The sequence below is a fragment of the Erythrolamprus reginae genome, chromosome 1 (assembly GCF_031021105.1).
Source record: "Erythrolamprus reginae isolate rEryReg1 chromosome 1, rEryReg1.hap1, whole genome shotgun sequence".
Taxonomy (NCBI): domain Eukaryota; kingdom Metazoa; phylum Chordata; class Lepidosauria; order Squamata; family Dipsadidae; genus Erythrolamprus; species Erythrolamprus reginae.
In genome coordinates, this window is record NC_091950.1 from 85,222,350 (window position 1) to 85,240,972 (window position 18,623).

The following is an 18,623-nucleotide window of genomic DNA, read 5'->3' on the forward strand; positions in this document are numbered from 1 at the left end:
AATAAAACAACTAAAAACCCTTATTATAAAAACCAAACATACACACAAACATACCATACATAACTTGTAATGGCCTAGGGGAAGGAATATCCTAACTCCCCCATGCCTGGCGACAAAGGTGGGTCTTGAGTAATTTGTGAAAGACAAGGAGGGTAGGGGCCGTTCTAATCTCTGGGGGGAGTTGATTCCAGAGGGCCGGGGCCGCCACAGAGAAGGCTCTTCTCCTGGGGCCTGCCAAACGACATTGTTTGGTCGATGGGACCTGGAGAAGGCCAACTCTGTGGGACCTTATCGGCCGCTGGGATTCGTGCGGTAGAAGGCGGTTCCGAATGTATTCTGGCCCAATGCCATGTAGGGCTTTAAAGGTCATTACCAACACTTTGAATTGTGACCGGAAACCAATCGGCAGCCAGTGCAGCCAGTGCAGATTTGTATGCCGCCCCTCTCCGAAGACTCGGAGTGGCTATATAGGTATATCCAGGAGTGGGCAGCAGGCAGGACGGGGTAGAACACAGTTTCACCAGTGGAAATTTATGTATTTATTTATTGGATTTATATGCCAGCATTGCCCGAGGACTCGGGGTGGCTCACAACATAAATGAAGCTGTGTGCCCAGCTCCAGCTGACCATCCCACCCTCGGAAAGTGGCAGGGAGACCATCAATGGCAGGAGTTGCAGGGGGCCCATTTCCTCCCCCATCTTTTCTCAACAGCTGATTGGCACCCATTCGCCTAGCCACTCAGCCTGAGGCAGGGGGTGACCCAGGAAGGAGAGCGCAGGAAACATGAAGCAAATTGTCACCCCAGAGAGCGACACTGGTAAGGTTGTAAGTGGAGGACTTAACAGTTCACTTGAACAATGATGATCATTCAAGCCACTCCCACCTGGCCGGCAAGCCACTCCTACCCAGTCACATGACCATCAAGCCACACCCACAAAATAAGCCACACCCACAGTGTGGCAGTAACAATTTTGGCTGCCCATTACTGGGTATATCTACATTGGGATTTAGCCTCTGAAAACATCACTAAACATTTTACTACATAGACCCTCCCCCTTGACCCAGTTGAAATTGGCTGAATAGATTAATCCCAGAAATGCAACCATGATCTTTACAATGTTCTCCAGTGGAAGAGGAAAAAGGAAATGCAAGTATTTAGGGAAGACTTCCTTTGGAAGAAACAAGTTGGTAATCTTCCAAACTATCTGTTACACTCTAAGATTATATTAGACAGCACAATTCTAGAACAGGACAATGCATTATAATCATAATGACTTGTATCATCTGTGGCATCTCAATTACAGTGGAACCTCGACATACGAGCAGCTCTACTTACGAGCTACTCGAGATAAGAGCTGGGAGGGGAGCGACATTTTTGTTCGCCTCCCGAGCTCACATTCGGGATACGAGCGCCAAGGAGCTGTCTCCTGAAGCCGAACGCTAACTTCCGCGTTCGGCTTCAGGAGACAGCTCCTTGGCGCTCGTATCCCGCGCACCGCTTCGCAGCTGTCTCCTGAAGCCGAACGCGGAAGTTAGCGTTCGGCTTCAGGAGACAGTTGCGAAGCGGCGCGGGTGTTTTAAAACGTCGCAGCCGGCCTGGGGGGCTCGGGGGCAAGCCCCCGAGCCCCCCAGGCCGGCTGCGACGTTTTAAAACACCCACGCCGCTTCGCAGCTGTCTCCTGAAGCCGAACGCTAACTTCCGTGTTCGGCGGCAGCGGGTTTTTTTTGTTGTTGCACGGATTAATTGACTTTACATTGTTTCCTATGGGAAACAATGTTTCGTCATACGAGTGTTCCGACTTACGAGCCTCCTTCCGGAACCAATTAGTCTCGTAAGTCGGGGTTCTACTGTACTCACTTCTTTATTCCAACTGGTCAAAGTGATAATTCTCCTAGTTCTCTAGCAAATCAAAGACCTGCCTGCTAAAACATCTATTTTGTTTACAAAAAGGCCCAAGATTGAAAAACTAAGATCTGCAAGTAGGTTACAAAGCTTCCCTGACTTAAAACTTGAAAAGTTGCTGCTATGAACTATAAGCATATGATTGAGGATTATATGGCTTCTAGCTAAGTAGACTTGAAGGACACCAGATTGAGAAATGCTGCTGTGCTCAGTATTGAGTTATATGACCAATGACCCAAGAAAACTACAGAAGGTTGTTATGTACTACTGTATGAAATACTCATTTGCATAGCCACAGCTGATTGGCTAATCTAGTGGTGGAAGAAATGAACTTCTGTCAGTGGCCAGCAGGCTACTGGGAAGCCCTTAAAAGCTGCTTCTTTGCAGCCTGCCGACAGTTCTTATTACACTCTGCTTTGGAGGGGGGAAAAACCCACCTTTGCCGTCAGGCATGGGGGAATTGAAATATCTTCCCCAGGACTATATAATTTATGTATGGTGTGTTGTGTGCATGTTTTTTAAATTATGGGTTTTTAACTTCGTATTATTAGATTTGTATTGTACATTGTTTCTATCACTGCTGTGAGCTGCCCCGGGTCTACGGAGAGGGGCGGCATACAAATTTAATAAATAAAATAAAATAAAATAAAATAAAATAAAATGAAATGAAATGAAATGAAATGAAATGAAATGAAATGAAATGAAATGAAATGAAATGAAATAAAATAAAATAAATAAAATAAATAAAATAAATAAAATAAATAAAATAAAATAAAATAAAATAAAATAAAATAAAATATAAAATAATAAAATATAAAATAAAAGCTGCAGAACTGTTCCTGTGTCTCGCTCCTTCATTCCTCCTTCATTGAGCTTGACCTGATGGAGAAGACTCCCTGGATTACTGTTCTGTGGATAGATCTAGATCCAAGTCAAGGAAGGAAAGGGACAATTGCTACTGAAAAATGCAGAGCAGGGAAGATAAAACCAGGCAGTTGACATGCATCTCAGTCAAGAGGCAAATTCCTCTTAGTCTTTTGGAACATAAAAAAACCTGATGATGTTACCTAGTTAGATAATGAAATGTCTGCAAGCAAACAACCAAGGTCGGAGAACACCAATAATTCCACAGTTCAATGAGCTTCTCATATTTTATTCTCTTATAAATGTAAATGTCTCCTGGCTCTTGTTTCAGTTACAAATCTTGCCCGTCAATGGCATGCTAATATGAGTCATGACTAGTAGATTAATGTGTTATGCACACTTCGGATCTCAATTAATTAACCTAGCCAACCCATTTAATTTGTCTGGGCTAAAACCAACTTCCTTACAGTTGGCCTAACTATACCTATCTTGTGTGGTCATCCTATCTGAAGATGCTATCGGATCATTTTTGTCTTGATTGGAGGTTGAGGAAGGTTTGTTTGTTTGTTTGTTTGTTTGTTTGTTTGTTTGTTTGTTTAATTACTTACTTACTTATTTATTTATTTATTTATTTATTTGATTAGATTTGTATGTCACCCCTCTCCGAAGACTCCTTAACTTCCTTCCAATATCTGATCCAGACAAAAGGCTGGATGATCTCTGGCGGGCCCGGGACAGGGGTTTATCCTCTGTCCTGGTGCTCCTTGACCTCTCAGCGGCTTTCGATACCATCGACCATGGTATCCTTCTGCACCGGCTGGAGGGGTTGGGAGTGGGGGGCACTGTTCTCCAGTGGTTCTCCTCCTACCTCTCTGGCCGGTCGCAGTTGGTGTTAGTGGGGGGTCAAAGGTCGACTTCGAGGTCTCTCCCTTGTGGGGTGCCTCAGGGGTCGGTCCTCTCCCCCCTGCTATTTAATATCTACATGAAACCTCTGGGTGAGATCATCCAAAGGCATGGGGTGAGGTATCATCAGTACGCTGATGATACCCAGCTTTACATCTCCACCCCATGTCCAGTCAACGAAGCAGCGGAAGTGATGTGCTGGTGTCTGGAGGCTGTTGGGGCCTGGATGGGTGTCAACAGACTCAAACTCAACCCGGATAAGACGGAGTGGCTGTGGGTCCTGCCTCCCAAGGACAATTCCATATGTCCGTCCATTACCCTGGGGGGGAATTATTGACCCCCTCGGAGAGGGTCCGCAACTTGGGCGTCCTCCTCGATCCACAGCTCACATTAGAGAACCATCTTTCAGCTGTGGCGAGGGGGGCGTTTGCCCAGGTTCGCCTGGTGCACCAGTTGCGGCCCTATCTGGACCGAGACTCATTGCTCACAGTCACTCATGCCCTCATCACCTCGAGGTTCGACTACTGTAACGCTCTCTACATGGGGCTACCTTTGAAAAGTGTTCGGAAACTTCAGATCGTGCAGAATGCAGCTGCGAGAGCAGTCATGGGCTTACCTAGGTATGCCCATGTTTCGCCATCACTCCGCAGTCTGCATTGGTTGCCGATCAATTTCCAGTCACAATTCTAAGTGTTGGTTATGACCTTTAAAGCCCTTCATGGCATTGGACCAGAATACCTCCAAGACCGCCTCCTGCCGCACGAATCCCAGCGACCGATTAGGTCCCACAGAGTGGGCCTTCTCCGGGTCCCGTCAACTAAACAATGTCAGTTGGCGGGCCCCAGGGGAAGAGCCTTCTCTGTGGCGGCCCCGACTCTCTGGAACCAACTCCCCCCCGGAGATTAGAACTGCCCCTACTCTCCCTGCCTTCCGTAACGTTCTTAAAACCCACCTCTGTCATCAGGCATGGGGGAACTGAAACATCTCCCCCGGGCATGTACAATTTATGTATGGTATGTTTGTGTGTGTGCTTGTTAGTATATTGGGGTTCTTTTTAAACTTTTTTAAATATTTAAATTTATTTGGATTTGTTACGATTTGTTTAGGCCTTGTTGTGAGCCGCCCCGAGTCCGCGGAGAGGAGCGGCATACAAATCTAAATAATAAATAAATAAAATAAATAAATAAATAAACAGGTGCAGTGAAAATTTGGATGGAAATGAGTAAGGATGGTTAAACTCATTGGTAGTGGTACTGTCTGTGATCATATCCCTGCAGGTTTGTTTTGGTAGACTAAATAAAATGAAAGGTCATGTAGACAGTAAACACCCAGCAAAGCCAGGTCTTCAAGACCTTTCTGAAGGTGTGTAGTGTGGGAGCAATATGGATATCGGGGAGCATTTGGTTCCAAAGAGCCGGGGCTGCCACACAGAAGGCTCTCCACCATGGGACCGCTAACCTGCACTGCTTAGTTGATGGGACATGGAAAAAGCCAATCCTGTGGGATCTAATTGGTCTCTGGGAGGTATGCGGCAGGAGACAGTCCCGTAAATAAAGTAGCCTGGTCCTAAGCCATGTAGGGCTTTATAAGTGATAACCAACACCTTGAATTGTGCCCAGAGAACAATTGGCAGCAAGTACAGCATGCGGAACATAGGTGTTATGTGGGTGTACCTAGGAACAACCACGACAGCTCACGCAGTTGTGTTCTGGACTACCTGCAGTCTCCAAACACTCTTCAAGGGTAACCCCATGTAGAGTTCATTGCAATAATCAAAACATGAGGTGGTGAAGGCCTGAGTGACCATGCACAGAGCCTCCTGGTCCAAATAGGGCTGCAACTGGTATACCAGGTGAACTCTAGGCAAAGGTCCCCCTTGCCACAGCCAAGAGATAGTAATCAAGGCTCAGCTGTGAATCCAGGAGGACTCCCAGATTGCGGACCCTTTGTGGGAAGATTAATGTCACACACATACACCCCAGAACAATGGACGTGTAGATAGTATGGTCCTTATCTTATTATCTCTCCAATAAAAACTGCCAGTCTCCTTTGTGGCACTTGGGAGAACTAAAAGTGGCTGCTGGATAACCAAGTCATTGTGCATTTCTGGAGCACAGAGTTATGTCAGTTATGGGAATTGCTGCATTGTGCAGAAAACCAACCAACAAGTCGCAGCACCTTTCCTGGCCAGCCACATTGGTAGTATCCTGATGCAATGAACTGCAGGTCAGCACTTCCATTTTGCATGTGTGTGGGGGGGCAGGGGGGTGGTACTTAAAACACAGGGCACTTGGATCAGATTATGTTTTTCTAGGATTCACCTTGTGAAATTCCTAGCCAAGTGCTTTGTATGAAGGAAACGCTTGCACCATTTTAAGAACAAAAGAGTTGGGAAGAGAAGAATAATGTGCATTTGAGCTTAACAATACATTTCACCTCTAGGAGCTTGGCTCTGATTTCTTACATACTGTAGTGTATGGGGGCCAGTGCTGCATCATTGATCTTGCAAATCAGTGCATGTTAGGGGAACCAATAATTTTGCAGGCTCAGTAGACTGTTTCTTTCTCCTCCAGCTCATTTAAGTTACAGTTTGTAAAATGTTTCGCATTGCAAACTGCACATCTAGAACTACCTAATAAAATTAACTTTGCTGTGCATCATGAAATTCATAGGGATGCAAAATAAATATCTTTTAAGACCAAATGATACTCACATTCCAATCTCTATAATGATATCATTGTCCTCCAAATTAAATTTAATTAATATATAAGAGCTCTTCAATCATTTTTAAAATCTTGTTATGTGATTAGAGTGTATATAACAGCTTTTTAGCCAGGGGAAGAAACTGATTTTCTTTTAGGAAAACAAAAAGGTTTCGGGTTCTTCATATCTACGCTGGAGAAGACCATTTCATCAAAGTATTCTTATATGTACAACTCATTTTAAGTAAGATCATTATAAATGTAAATAAAAATGCTTTGAGATACTTGGATACTTTTTCCGGCAGATTTTCCACTTGTTTATATTCATCCAAAAACTTTTGCTTGAGTGTCGAAATCTAGCATGTCAGACCAGTTTATTAGGTCTTGTATAGAGTTGTGACTTCAAACCATGGATCAAATTTGTAACCAAAGACGTTCCATTGGTCATCCTGAAAAACAATCTTTCCTTCCAGCCCTAACATCCAGGGATGGGGGACTGAACTGTGTTTTGCCGGGCTCTCTGGTAGAAGCCTCCCGAAAATTCATGGGTACAAATTTCAGACACACACACACGTTTGAAAATTCAAAACAATGTCCTTTATCACAAAATTCAAAAGAAACAAAGCACCCTTTTTGTATTGCAAAGGGCCCTCTTCCCCAAAACAACCTTGTCAGCTGTACAAGTCCCTTAATCAGTGCTTAAGTACTTAGCTAGTAGCTGTGAAGAAATGTCACAGCCCTACTTCTTCCCATGAAGTGAAACACACACACACTTTACTCTGCTTTGGTGTCAAAGGTGTGGAAAAATCCACAAAGTTCAGACACAGCGAGGCACGATCCTGAAGAACTGCGATCAGATAATCTTCCACAACGGCCAAACTAGCACGCTGCTATTTATAGCAGCAGCTCTAATTACTGGAGCCCCACCCAAACACAGGTGGCCTCTCTTATCTCCTGCAATATTTCCTCAATTGACCTCTTCGATGCATAAGCCTGCGCCTGCATGGGTCTAACACTTCGTCATCCGAATCGACCAAAGATAATGGTGATTGGCTTCCTGGGCTGTGTGCCAAGCCCCCCTCTTCCAAGTCACCCCACCTTCTTCTTCGTCTGAGGAAACTGCACTCCCTGACTCTGCCGGCAACAAAACAGGCCTAGGACATGTTGACGTTTCCCCTGCCTCCACCTCCACATTCCCTGGGGCAGGAGCTGGGCCAGAGCCAACCACAACAGAAATGAATACATAATGTTAGTGTTTCTCAAACCTTGGCAACTTCAAATCCCAGAATTCTCCAGCCAGTTATTTAAGCAATTATTTTCACAAGAATATAAAAATTCATAAACACTGAGGCAAGAGTAGTAGCACAGGATCAGGATGAACCCAAAGATAAAACAAATTATCTCTCAGAAATATTGTCTACTGCTCAGAGGTGGGTTCCTACCAGTTTGTACCGGTTCTATAGAACCATTAGTAACTTGATGGCCTGGGTCATTGGAACCAGCAGCAATCCAGGTCTGCCACACACCCCGAGTCGATTCTCTCAGTGGTGCCATAAGCACCACCATCTTGGTTTTTGCTTCTGTACATTTGTGCCCATCCACACAGGCTGTCCATGAGCAAACCAGCAGTAGCAGAACCCAAAACCCACCTCTGCTCCTGCTGTTATATTCACCTTATATTCATATTCATAACTTCCTGATAGTCAGAGCGATAAACCAGTAGAACGGCCCACCAGTGGAGGTTGTGAATGCCCCAACTCTGGACATTTTCAAGAAGAGATTGGACTGCCATCTGCCTGGGGAGATGTAGGATTTCTTGCTTGAGCAGGGGGTATTATTTATTTATTTATTAGATTTGTATGCTGCCCCTCTCTGTAGACTCGGGGCGGCTAACAACAATAAGAAGAAACAGCATAAAACAAATCTAATATTTAAATTACTAAAAGCCCTTATTAAAAACCAAGCATACACACAAACATACCATGTATAAATTGTATAGGCCTAGGGAGAAAGTATATCTCAATTTCCCCATGCCTGATGACAGAGGTGGGTTTTAAGGAGCTTACGAAAGGCGAGGAGGGTGGGGGCAATTCTGATCTCTGGGGGGAGTTGGTTCCAGAGGGCGGGACCACCACAGAGAAGGCTCTTCCCCTGGGCCCTGCCAAACAACATTGTTTAGTTGATGGGACCCAGAGAAGGCCCACTTGATGACTTGATGACCTGCAAGGTCCCTTTCAACTCCAATTAATGAATTAATGAATGAATTAATTAATGAATTAATCAGTTAAATAATTAAATAGTCAGCAGTTTTGGATCAATATTTTCTTTATTGTACAAAGTTTTAAAACTTTTTCTTATGTCCTTATATGCAAAGAGAAACTGATATAGAGTCCATTTATTGGAAGATTAACATATGCCCTTTTATGAAACATTGCCATTGAGAATAATTGAATCTGCAATTGAATCTTATACCTCTGTGCCTTTCACTAACTCAAAAAATGATGCTGAAAAATACTGATACTACTCAGGTGAGATTGTCTTTAGCTTACTATTAATGTGAGCATGAATTTGAGCTCAGGATCTTCAGTGATATAACAGAGATTTTTGATCAAGTTGAGGTTTTTACATGAAAATTTTCCTAATCCATTCAAACTCCATTTATTAGTCCTCCTACTAAATCTTACTAGTTTGGAAGGAAAGTGCATTGATTTTAAATTTAAAAATAGCAATAAACATAAGGATAGTTAATGTCCTCCAATTCTCCAACATTTGACAAAACTAATTTCTACGAGTTGCAGTATCTGAGCTGCAAATTCACACCAGCAAATTAACAGATGACAGCAGAGAAAGAATAAAAACTCCAACTCAGCTAGTCAGCTGAATTTTTGCAACCATATATGACAACCTGAGATTCAGAACGGACATAAATCAACTGAAATATCTAGCGGATCAAATTGGAGTAATCCCAAGTCCAGGTAGACTTCTCTGTTCTCTGTAACTCTTTTCATCCCACTTGTGGCCCCTGTGCTTCCTCTTTCCCTGTGACTGCTCCCAATGACTGTCTGAGTTCTTTACACTTTCCTTCCACTGGTAAAATAGTAAGAACAGAAAGAGAAGATAGAAATACATGAAGGGTTGTCATACAAAAAAGTGGAAATGTGTCAAAGTTTGCAGCACATCTGACCAGCACACAAGTAAATTAACTTCAGCAGGAAGTAAATGAACCTCAGCCTTCAGTTATACAGGGTTATTCAAAAAGAATGAACCAATTTTATGACACAATATTTTATTAAGGAAAAGCAGAGGTAGGCTGTTGCCGGAATGTCTAATTGTGCGCAACATCCTTTTTGTATTGCAAAGAGCACTCTTCCCAAAACAACTGGGTAGTCTGTACAATTTCCCTTAAGCAGTCATTAAGTACTTAGCTAGCAGTTGTGAAAACTTCACACCCCTTCTTCTTCCAACGAAGTGAGACACACACACACACGTTGCTCTGCTTTGGTTTCAAAGGCGTGAAAAAGCAACAAAGTCCAGCAACACAAGATTCCTGACGAACTCCGATCAGATATTCTTCCACAATGGCCAAACCCATATGCTGCTATTTATAGCAGCAGCCCTAATTACTGGAGCCCCACCCAAACACAGGTGGCCTCCCTTATTTCCTGTAATATGTTCTTATTTGGTCTCTTCTATGCGTAATTCTGCGCTTGCGTGGGTCCAAAATGTCATCATCTGAATCAACGGAAGATAAGGGGGAGTGACTGCCTGGGCTGTGTGCCAAGCCCTCCTCTGCCGAGTCACTCCCACCTTCTTCTTCGTCCGAGGAAACTAAACTCTGAACTGATTCTGTCGGCAATAACACAGGCCTGTGACATGTTGAATTTTCCCCTTCATCCAACTCCCCATTCCCTGGGGCAGGAGCTGGGCCAGAGCCAACCACAACAGTCATGAAAGTTATTTGCCATCAAGTGAATAATTACTCTTGTCAAGAGCCATGCTAGGCTGAATTTAACCATGGTCAGTCATTTCTTTGTGAATGGTCAGTCATTTCTTTGTGAATCAGGTTTCAGACAATAACTCCAACTATGCATTTAAGCAAAGAGTGATAGCTCACCTGTGTGTGTGCATCAGCCATAAAACAACAACAACAAAAGGTAAATTTATAGCATGATCATTTACAGCATAATTATTCATATTTATTAGGTTAAAAAAGATTAAACCAGAGTTGTGAAGGTGCAATGATTAGATTGCAGTACTGCAGGCCAACTCACTGTTCACTCCAAGAGTTTGATTCACACCGGCTCAAGGTTGACTCAACCTTCCATCCTTTTGAGGTCAGTAAAATGAGGAGCCAGATTGTTGGGGAAAATATGCTCACTCTGCTTAGAGGAGATTGTAAAGCACTATGAAATGGTTTATAAGTGCTATTGCTATTAATGTATTAGAGCATTATTTGAATCAATATAAATTCCCTATTTTCCAAGCATTCTTTCTACTGTAATCAAGTTACAAATCCACATGCATATTGGGGCACATAGAATATGTTAGGCTAAGTTACAGCTTCGGTTTTAGATCTACTTTTTAAGAATATAAATATAAAAGGAAATTTAAAATTCTGGAAGCGAGGGAAAATTCTGATAAGTCAACATGATTTATTTGATTGGAAATCAGTGTGAAAGTACTGTACATTAAACACTGAAGTGGGAGATGTTTCCCATTGTTTGCAATTTCACACGCACACAATATACTAGTTTGTGAAAACATTTTATTCTGGCATTGTGACATTTGGCAGATTCACAAAATATATGATATGTTCTCCAACTGAACCCCTTAACAATAATGTCCCAAGCTTTTGAGTGATGGTGGTTTTCATCGACCACTGAGGGGATACCCCAATGCCAATTTAATGTGCTTTTCTCTAGTTCCTTCTAAGGCTGCGTGTATATATGTCAACATAATTTGCTTTATCTGACAGCTGTTCCCTATTGTCCCGTAGGCAATGAAGTCAGTGAGTTGTGTTACCTTGAGATCTTTAACATGGAACAGATTTTTAACATGGGACAATACATTGGGGGAAAAACATTCACCAATTGTTTTTCCAACATGGGAAGGATCAGGGACAAGCAAACAGTCAGGTTTTATCAGATGTCTAGACGCAAGAGAAGTAATGTTTTAAGACCTATTCAGCTTTGCTAAGAACTTGCACTCCCTCCCCAGAAGAGCAATGACAACCCTGACCCATTTCACCGATATATGGATTTTATCTTGGTCTCTTTCTTTGTCTATCTTAGAAGCTTGGTTTTCATGTTGCTTCATGTTCCAAAAGGCAATGGCTTTTGGTAGATTTGTTTCTCAAAAAAAAAATAAGAAGAAGTAATTTATGGGAGGGAATTTTCTTTTTCAATAATTAAATTCCACCAACAGTCACAAGGGCTAAAAATGTGGGTGTATATGCTACATCTTAAAGTTGTGTGGGAACTGGAAAATCACAGATCAACTTTGTTTGTTTGTTTGTTTGTTTGTTTGTTTGTTTGTTTGTTTGACTTGTATGCCGCCCCTCTCCGCGGACTTGGGGTGGCTCACAGCATATACCAAAACCATAACAATAGAGTTTATCCAATTAATATATCAATTAATATACTAAAAAGATTCTTAAAAACTGTAACTTAAAACATTCATTTGCATTCATTCAATAATCACACTAACAACATTTGTTGGTCAGGGGGAAGGTCTAATGTCCCCAGGCCTGGCAGTAAAGATGTGTTTTTTAAACTCTTTTGGAAAGCAAGGAGGGTGGGGACAGTGCGAATCACCAGTGGGAGCTGATTCCAGAAGGCCGGGACCCCCACAGAGAAGGCTCTTCCCCTAGACCCCGCCATCCGACATTGTTTGGTTGACCCTAAGGAGACCAACTTTGTGGGACCTCACTGGACGCTGGGATTCATGTGGCAGAAGGCGGTCTCGGAGATAATCTGGTCCTATGCCATGTAGGGCTTTATTGGTCATAACCAACACTTTGAATTGTGTCCAGAAACCAGAAATCACCAGAAATCATGCCTACAGAAATCACCAGAAATCATGCATACAGCTAGGCATATGTTGGAAGGAGATGGAAAACACTCTATAATGTGTTTTTATTTTCTTAAAAATCACAATTGAAAAACAGAAACATGCAATTTGGTGGCTTCAGTTCTAAGCTGGGGATGAGATATAGGCTGCATCATGACGACAGGTTCTAAAAACACTGTTAGAAGGCATCTTTAAGACATGGCTAGGGAGATGCCTGGATTAGTCCTGAGAGACATGTTTGAAACTTGCAGAATTATAGCTTTTATTGTTGAAGTGGCTTTAAAGCCCGGTTGTATGGATGGGCAGGAGAACAGAGCTTACTTGTTTGCCTGTGAGGAAAATTAGAACAGTATTTCCACTGAGAACCCCAGAAAAATGTAAGCATATTCAGAGAAGAAAAGGGAGTGAAATCTCTTCACTCAACTGAATCAGGGCCCATAGGGTTAATTTCTAAAATAATATTTGCTAAGAAGTTAACACTTTGCTCCAAGGTGTTCTCATGGAAAATTAATTTGTGAGAAGCAAATTAGATGGGGCCTGTATCTACTTCCACTAATCGCATACAAAATCTGAAGTTTGGAACAAATATACAATTAATTCCAACAAATTCATTTCTACATAGAAGTAGAGAATTAATATTCAAACTAGACACTTCTAATGTGAAGCCCCCTAAATTTGGTGTTGTCTACCTTCTTTTCAAGGGAAATCTAACATTGCTCAAAGGTTTTTCTGGAATATCAGCACATACAGCGCTAGAAATGCTTAGTTGTTTTATAGAATTTGCTTTTGCCCCCAAAATGCTGATTCTTATAGTAATAGTCCTCTACAAACAATTCCCATAGCAAAAGGCACTCTTGTGGGAAGAGTATTAGTTTAAGGGATTAATTAAAAAAAGAATGGAGAGAAAATATAATGTCTCTTTGTATTCTGTCAGGGGAATCATACTTCTCCAGTGTTATCTCAGTACTATAACACCTATGGTTCTGATTTCAAAAACTGCCTCTTTCCAGGATTAAAAGAACAGTTAGTTGCTACTTATGCTTCCTAATCATTTTAATGGAAACATTTACTTATGCTTCCTTAGATTTATTATGAATTGTTTTTCAGGATTCAAAGTTTCAGGATTCAAAATTTTGCAGTTCTGGAAGGTCACCTAAGAAAATGTAGCTGAAACTGGGTCTTGATTAACCCCTGAAGTGTAAATACCGCTTTATAATGCCTTTGTAAGACCACACTTGGAATACTGCATTCAGTTTTGGTCGCCGAGATGTAAAAAAGATGTTGAGACTCTAGAAAGACTGCAGAGAAGAGCAATAAAGATGATTAGGGGACTTTAGTCTAAACCTTTGAAGAACGGTTGCAGGAACTGGGTATGTCTAATTTAATTAAAAGAATGACTAGGGGAGACATGATAGCAGTATTTCAATATCCCAAGGGTTACCACAAAGAAGAGGAAGTCAAAACTATTCTCCAAAGCGCCTGAGGGTAGAACAAGAAGCAATGGGTGGAAACTAATCAAGGAGAGAAGCAGCTTAGAACTAAGGAGAAGTTCCTGACAGTTAGAACAATTAATCAGTGGAACAACTTGCCTCCAGAAGCCATGCATACTCCAACACTTAAAAGATTTTGGATAACCATTTGTCTCAAGTGGTGTAGGTTTCCTGCCTAAGCAGGAGGTTGGACTAGAAGACCTCCAAGGTCCCGTCCAACTCTGTTATTCTATTCTATTGATGAATAACAGCATTATATAAATGATTTTAAAACTCTCTGAACTCTGACTGTCCCTATTCAAAACAGATTTGAAAATGTACATCCAATAGCAGTAGATACTTCTTCAATATTTTAAAAAAAGTTTCTTAACTAACCTTCTTTAATATTTATGTGAATGGGGAGGAGGGTTCAGCTTGCTCATAAAGAAAAGGAACCAGTACTTACTTGAGTCTGGATATCTTTTGTTTGGCAAACAGAAGAGCAAATAAGGGAATTGGCCTGGTTCACACAAGGTCATGAGTTTGATTTCAGCTCAGCACTGGTGTGAACAACTTTTGTGACTGATTCCCTGTAATGATGTGTGGAAAAGACCTTTGGAAAGTATGGTAATAGTAATGGAGCAAGAAGCTCAAAAAAGACCTTCTCTGGTGGGTCTTCATGCTGTAAACAAGATGGTGAGAGAATTGTACATTCAGACTTACAGGGCTCTGTTAATTCAGCTTTATAATAAAGTAGAATTAGCTTATCCAATTAAAACATTTCGGGTAGCTGAAACATGCAAATCGGATGGTGGATTGCATCATATATATGGGGAGGGCAGCATTAGGTGATGAGGGTTTTTTATTTTTAAGAGTTATTATTATTGTTGTTGTTGTTGTTGTTGTTGTTATTATTATTATTATTATTATTATTATTATTATTACTACTACTTATTAGATTTGTATGCCGCCCCTCTCGTAGTAATGTGCCTATCTTAGTGCTTAGCCCAAGTTTTGAGTCCTTTGTGCACTAAGCTTTGTATACCATGCCTTGAGGTTTACATATTGAATCAATTAACCTGGCTTATTGAGCAATGCATGATTAAAGAAGCTTAGCCATTTTCACTCCATTAGAAAATGCTAGACTAACTCTGGTACAAACAGTAAACTAATATTCTTGAGAGCTCTGTAGCTCACTAGCATATTTAACCAGAAGTTATAGAGAATATTTTGTATTAAAAGTATTTTCCAGTAGCTGAGGTGAGTGTCACTTTTTTGTACTTTGAACAAACAACTTTTTATTATGATTTTTATTATACTGAGAGTCTTTCTTGAACAAGTACAAGAAAGCATTTATCTATTAACTTGAAATAACACCCATTTCAACACACTGGGTAATTAACTTTGGTAACACTGTAGGTGTGTTGTTCTCCTCAGTGATCCTTCCTAACCTAATAAATTTGTTTTACACTTGTCTTGTTCCTATTCAATGAAAAGCTTGTCTACTTCTCTAAGTATGCCCATATCACTCCAATACTCCACAGTCTGCATTGGCTGCCGATCAGTTTCCGATCACAATTCAAAGTGTTGGTTATGACCTATAAAGCCCTTTATGGCACCGGACCAGAATATCTCCATGACCGCCTTCTGCCGCACGAATCCCAGCGACCGGTTCAGTCCCACAGAGTTGGCCTTCTCCGGGTCCCGTCTGGCGGTACCCAGGGGAAGAGCCTTCTCTGTGGCGGCTCCGACCCTCTGGAACCAGCTCCCCCTGAGATTAGGATTGCCCCCACCCTCCTTGCCTTTCGCAAACTCCTTAAAACCCACCTCTGCTGTCAGGCATGGGGGAACTGAAACATCTTCCCCTTGCCCATGTTGTTTTTGTGTTAGATTGGTTGTGTGCTTGTTTTTTAATATTCTGGGGTTGGTTTTTTATGAATTTTTTAGCTTAAAATTGTAATTGGATTGGTGGGTATTGGATTTGTTATTATGTATTGTTTTTACCTTGTTGTGAGCCACCCCGAGTTTGCGGAGAGGGGCGGCATATAAATCCAATAAATCTAATCTAATCTAATCTACTTTAGCAGGCAGGCAACGTTAGTTCCTTGGTCAATTTATCAAGATCAGAAAAAAATGGTCTTGGCAACTCATTATTGCTCAGGAATGAGTGAGACCTTCACTAAAGCTTTCCTTCCTCCAGCGAGACACAAGGGCGCATATGCCCTGTTGGTACCAATCCTTGTTCTGGTCATGAAGCCATGGAGTTCTGCCAAAATGTCTTCTAATGGCCTCACCCTCTGTGCCCAGCGACTAACCGTACTTCTGTTGACTGCAGATTCTCCATAAACTGTATACGAACATTTGTGAATGTTCTCCACAGTGAGAAATTCAATGACAACATGTTGCTTATAACGTGCATCATTTACAAATGCCATTTCGAAACACTGCTGCAGCTACACTATCTGTCTGAAGAAACACAAAATGTACACATGCATTCCTGATAATTCAAATAATGTATATCTAAAGTTTCGTATTTGTATCATTACGTATAGGGTGAGAAAAAAATGTGGTGCATTACTTTCTGGGCAACCCCCATACATACTAACTTCTTTTTTTTTTACATTCTTTGGCTTTCTCAATTATTCAGCAATAATATCTCAGGTTCCTTGGCCTTTTCAAAAGACAGCTTGAACATTCAGTATTACTTTTTCCATATAGAGCTCTAATCTGTGTTGGATCTGTGAAATTCAGGGTCTTATATGATAGTTTGCTTGTTTCTTTCTTAATATTGGAATGTAGAGTTCTGTGATTTCTGCTTTGGTAAGGACTGGAGCACAGATTTAACTTTTCTAAATCTAGAACATCTTGTAAATAGAGAATATCTTCTAAAATACTGTAGATATATTGATTTCTCTGCTGTACAGCATTTCAACATACCGTATATACTCGAGTATAAGTCGAGTTTTTTAGCCCAAAAAATGGGCTGAAAAACCCGACCTCGACTTATACTTGGGTGACTGACAAGTCACCACAAGAGGGCGCAAGCGGCTTAGGGAAAGACAGCCGTCTGCCTTTGCTTCAGCTTGAAAGAAGCGGCAACTGCCCAGTTAAGAAGCAAGAATCCACCCCCTAGCCAAACGGCTTTTTTCCTGTTTAGCGCGGCGTTCGAGCGCTAAACAGGAAAAAAGCCGTTTGGCTAGGGGGTGGATTCTTGCTTTTAACCAAGCAGTTGCCCCCTCTCCCAGAGCGATATCCTTAGCAGTCTCCAGGAAGCGGCTTAGGGAAAGACAGCCATCTGCCTTTGCTTCAGCTTGAAAGAAGCGGCAACTGCCCGGTTAAGAAGCAAGAATCCACCCCCTAGCCAAACGGCTTTTTTCCTGTTTAGCGCTCGAACGCCGCGCTAAACAGGAAAAAAGCCGTTTGGCTAGGGGGTGGATTCTTGCTTCTTAACCGGGAGAAGTTGCCCCCTCTCCCAAAGCGATGTTCCAAAGCGGTCTCTGGGAAGCGACCAAGGGAAAGGCAGTCGTCTGCCTTTCCTTCAGCTCTAAAGAAGCGGCAACTGCCCTGCCTTCCCCCAGCCAGTTAACCGAGCGCTTCAAGTTAACCAGCTGGGGGAAGGCGGGGCATTTGCCTCCTCTTTCGAGCTGAAGGAAAGGCAGGCGACTGCCTTTCCCTCGGTCGCTTCCCGGAGACCGCTTTGGAACATTGCTTTGGTTGCGCCTGCCTCTTCTACAGCGGAGAGAGGTGGCAAATGGCCAGCCCTTCCCCCAGCCGCTTAGCTGAGTGCTTCGGGAAGGTGCCGCCTCTGTAGGAGAGGCAGGAACATCCGAAGCGCGTGGGGAAGTGGCTGTGGGAGGCAACGATGTTCCTAAGCCAGTGAGGGGGGGGGGGGTGGCGAGAAGATAGAAGCAAGAATCCACCACCCCCACTTTACCAGCTTTTTCCCCTTCTCCCCGCAAGCAAAAGAGCCAGCCAACCACTCCAATGCCGTGCTAGAGGGGAAAAAAGCCGGTGTGTGTGTGTGTGGGGGGGTGGATTCTTGCTTCTGTCTTCTCAATACCCCCCCACCCCACCTCTCGGGAAGAGAGCGACAGGAAAGGACACGGTTTTCTTCTGCCGGGTCGAGGACAAAGCGGGTGTTGAGGGCGGCGGGCGAGCAATTTATCAGTGGCGAGAGAAACATTTCAGCGGGGAGAAAACACCAAGCTGAGAGTGCCTTTTAAAATCACTCTCCTCTCAGCCTCGGCAAGCTGCCAAGAAGTGGGGTTTTCGGAGTGGGGAGGCAAAAACGCTCAGAATGTCACCACCGAGGCATTTCTCCAAGGGGCGGGGGTCCCTAAACTTTCCTTTAACCCCAGCGGACAAAGATGGGAATGTGTGGTCCTCGCTAGCCACTCATCTGCGGGGGCTGCCCTGCGCCAAGGCAGAATTAAATTCAACAACCAAAATATTATATTTTTTAAAAACATACTTTTTTGACAGTTTGTTTGCCTTTTAAGACATCTGTCTGGCTGTGCCTAATGTCAACAATATAAAGTTTTGCCAGGTGAAAAATCTTTTGCCAGATTAGCTATGGATCCCACTGAAGAAATTTTAAAGAATACTCAAAATGATTCTTCATTTGCTTTGTAACCTTAAATAAAAAAACAATACAGTGTTGACTCTGTAATTTACCCGGGGAGGGGAGAGGAGGGGGGCACAGACAGACAGGA

The 18,623-nt window shown here is 42.6% G+C and overlaps 1 protein-coding gene across 2 annotated transcripts in view; it reads right to left on the bottom strand.

The window, feature by feature from the left end:
• The window catches only part of LTK (leukocyte receptor tyrosine kinase), a 161,373-nt gene extending 146,978 nt beyond the window's left edge, over positions 1–14,395 (bottom strand). For both annotated transcript variants that reach the window (XM_070757323.1, XM_070757303.1), the window contains exon 1: positions 14,378–14,395. The gene's annotated coding sequence lies outside the window, so the exon portion shown is untranslated. The remainder of the gene's footprint in view (positions 1–14,377) is intronic.
• Positions 14,396–18,623: the final 4,228 nt, after the last annotated feature.